Source organism: Triticum dicoccoides, chromosome 6B, assembly GCF_002162155.2.
Source record: "Triticum dicoccoides isolate Atlit2015 ecotype Zavitan chromosome 6B, WEW_v2.0, whole genome shotgun sequence".
Taxonomy (NCBI): domain Eukaryota; kingdom Viridiplantae; phylum Streptophyta; class Magnoliopsida; order Poales; family Poaceae; genus Triticum; species Triticum dicoccoides.
Genome location: NC_041391.1, coordinates 241,913,587 through 241,917,785, shown reverse-complemented (window position 1 = coordinate 241,917,785; position 4,199 = coordinate 241,913,587).

The window sequence follows — 4,199 nt, the reverse complement described above, 5'->3', positions numbered from 1 at the left end:
ATCGAAAGTGACCCCGTCGCCCCGTCTCGTGGACTTACGACAAGGGCTCAGAATGCCCGGCCGTGCCACGTCATTATCTTGCGGGTGCTCTCCGGGCCCGCCCGACTTTCACCAAGGTCTCAAGTAAAGTCAAGGTAACTGTGTGTCCAGACATCAAGGGGAAAACCCGAGGAATCACCCCAAAGGATTCCACTCAATGTAATCATCAAGGTGAACGTAAGAGGGACCACCCTCGAGGTTCACACTTGAGGTGTTGAACGATAGACCCGTATCGGGAATGGTGAAAGAGGAAATCACCCTCGATGACCATGACCGAATAGCTACACTACAGAATTATCATCAGGAGTGCGTTATGAGGGATCACCCTCAGCACTCGATAGTAGCTCTGTAGAGTCGAGCAACAAAAGGGGCGTGATGTGATGTGAGGTGTAGGGCTCTGGTCGTCGATCACGCTGATCGAGGCGGTGATGATGAAGCAGGGGCAACAAGGACAAGTGGGGGTCACTGATGGATCACTAGCCAACCTATACTAAGCAGTTTAGGATAAGCAGGTAGGTAACAATAGCAGGTACAAAAGCAGGCTATGCATCAGAATAGGAGCAAACAATAACAGTAGCAAAATCTAATGCAAGCATGAGAGTATAGAATGGGCGATATCAGGATGATCAAAGGGGGGGCTTGCCTGGTTGCTCAGACAAGGAGGGTCATCGCCGACGTAGTCGATCACAGTGGCATCAATATCGGTCTCGGGGTCTACCAGAGAGAAGAGGGGGAAGAAACAGTAAATACATAGCAAGCAAGAGCATAACAGGACAACAAACAGAGCTAGACATGTTCTAACGCAGCGTTAGGCGATACTGGCGAAGGGCGAAACATCCGGGAAAGTATTCCCGGTTCTGGACGTCTGTCAGACAGATAAACCGGAGGGGAAAAGTTGCATGTTTGCTATGCTAGGGATGTGTGGCGGGCGAACAGACCGCGTATTCGGATTCGTCTCGTCGTTCTGAGCAACTTTCATGTAGCAAATTCATCCGAGATACGGATTATTTTATATGATTTTGCAAAGTTTTAATTGGTTTCTAATATTATTAAAAACTAAAAGGTGAATATTGCATCATCATGACGTCAGCAGTCAACGTTGACCTATTGACCAGTCAAACTGACAGGTGGGGTCATTCTGTCATAGACCTATCTAACAGATTAGGTAGTTAATTAGCAAATTAAGTTAATTAGGTAGTTAACTAAGCTAATTATGTTAGTTAATTAACTTACTAATTGATTAAATAATTTATTATTATTTTATTTATTTATTTTATTTAAAAACATTTATTTTAATTAGTTTTGGGGGCGGGCCCCTCGTGTCATAGGCCCAAGTGGCCTTAGCGGAACAGGCGTGACGAGCAGCGGGCGCTGGGGCAGGGCGCACCCAGGCGCCCAACACGCGGGGGAGGCGAGGCTGGCCGATGCCCGGAGTGGCGCCAGCAGCCACTGGCAGCCAGAGGTGGCCGAGGATGGGAGGCAGGGCCACTGCGGCGCGGTTCGCGGGCAGGGATGCGAACGGGACGGCGCTGCTGAGGCCAGCGAGAAGGCGGAGCATCAGCAGACAAAGGGAGCGGGTGCGGCGACTGCGAGCTCCCGCGGAGCTCGAGCATGACGGCGGGGACGCGGCCCAGGCACGGCAGGGGAGCCCGGGGTGTGGTCGGGGCTTGGTGAGCGCAAGGTTGGCGGCTTACGACAGCCTACATGACGAGGAAAACGGGAGGGGGAGCGAGGAACCAGAGGAGGGCTCACCAGCCCTGTAGAGGTGCAAAGGCATGCTCGGGGAGGGCTGGAGTCGCGAGGCGACGGCGTGCAACGGTGACGGGGATGGCGAGGCGATGATGTCCAGCTCGGGGAGGGAGTAGCGCGAGGGAGAGGCGGGGACGAGGCGGTCTAGTGCGTCGGGAGGCGGTGCTGGGGCGAGGTGGTGCCGGCGAGAGGAGCCCCCGGGCGGCGGCGGCGACGGGGCACAGCGGGATGGTCGACCCCGATCCAGATCGGGTCGGGGGAAAGAGGAGCGAGGGGATAAGTGGTGGGGCGAGTGGGGAATCGGGCTAGGTCACGAAGGGGAGTGGGGGTTATGGAGGCAATCGGGTGGGCCGGCCTCTGGGGGTGGCCGACTGGGCCGGCGGAGTCGAGGCCCGGTGGGGAAAAAAGGGGGGGTTCCTGTTTTCTTTTTTCTTTCATAAAAAAATTGCTAGTGTTTCTTATTTATAATAGATAGTAATTGATTTTTGTCGAAGCTCCAACTTTGCACAAAAATGATATGCAATATCCTAGGGCTGCAGAAAAGTTTTTGAGGCCTTTGCAAAGGTTGGGAAGATTTGCTTAATTGAAAAGGCCAATTTAGATGCCTTTGGACCACTTATTTAATCCCTAGGAATTTATTTGTGAGTCAATTTGAGTTGGTCTCAACTTGACAAAGGTCAGGGAAATTTATAGAATTATCCGACCATTTTAGTTTTACCGCTCGAGAATTTTGAATTCTGACTTTAATTTGAAAAAAGAAATTTGAACCGGTTTGAAACAACGTGGGATTTAGCAACAGTAAATGTGATGACATGGCACCATTAACAAGGGATTACTGTAGCTTAATTATCTGGGCGTCACAGTCAATATACTCATATATAGATGAAGTCATCGCCAATTGCTTGATAGATGCTAGAATGGTTGTGCATGCTTTGTCAAATATTTCATTTGCCATTTTATTGTGTGAGCATGTTGGTTGCATATTTTACTCATTCGAGAACATCGACTTGTAGTTTTGATTGTTTGGTTTCTTTTCTTTTGCCAAGTGGATGGACAAGAATGCCTAAGAACCTTCTCTAGCTATCTATGCTTTTCTTGTCTCAAACTCTATTCATGCTACATCACAAAGTTTGATCAAGTCAGATTCGAACCACTCTGTGCGAGGAGCACTCGGAGTCCCCGATTCGTCATAGACTTAAAACTTCCGAAACCTCTTTGTGTGTTTCGGTCTGACGGATCCAACCATTTCGGTCATACCGAGATCACTAAGTTGATCTAGGTTTTCAATCTTGGTGCAACCGATTTGAACTTTTCGGTCACACCGAGTTGCTGTAACTGCTTGCAGCTATGCATCTTGGTGCCAACGAGTTGTTGCACTCGGTCACACCGGCGGGGTCAGGCTATATATACCCCCGGGCCAAAATTTGGAAATTTTTCTGAACCTCTTCGCCCGCGCACTGCCTGCTCTGCCTCCTCGGGTCTCCGGATCGTCCTCCTCGTCGCCAGCAACCTCCAGCCGCTGGTCTCTGCCGCCGTCAATGGGATTCTGCTGCGCCGTTGCCGCCGTAGCAAATCCATCGCCGAACTAGGGTATGGATTTGAAACTTTGTGCTATTCCTAACTCCGATTCCTAGCACATTGCATTGCCATGTATCTTGCCACGATTGAGATCTTCCTATCCAGCGAAAACACTCTGTAGATTAATTTTGGATTGAAAATTTAGGGTTAGGTTTCCGCCGAACTCATCTCGGACCGACCGAGTTGTAGAAATTGGTCCCACCGATTTGGCTCAGGCCAGTGCACATGTGATTCTCGGTCTGACCGAGAATTGCAAATCGGTGTAACCGAATTCAGGACTTTGTGAAACCCTAGCAGTCTCGGTGCCACCGAACTGTGACTCGGTCCGACGGAGTTCACTAGTTTAGGTTCCAAAAGTTGCTTTGATATCACCGAGTTTACAAATCGGTGTAACCGAGTTCAGGACTTTGTGAAACCCTAGTAGTCTCGATGCCACCGAACTGTGACTCGGTCCGACCGAGTTCACTAGTTTAGGTTCCAAAAGCTGCTTCGGTATCACCGAGTTTACAAATCGATAGCTCCGAAATGCTTTCTGTGGAAAAGTAAAACTAAGTTTTTGACTCAATTGTTTTGCAAAAACCTCTGCACTTTGTGATGCTCATCCACTCTACCTCACCTATATCTATTCACAAGGTCTGCTGTCAGAGTTTGCACCATGTCAGATCAGAGTGACAGTCAGAATAAGTCTGAGGAGCAAGTTCATATGAGTGAGGGCACTAGTCCCTCTAGCAGCTATGATGATGGCAGCAGGAGCACACCCAGCAACTTGCCAAAGGCGGCCACCAGGGCCAGAAAGAAGAAGACCTCATATTCTGAGGATGAGGACTATGTGG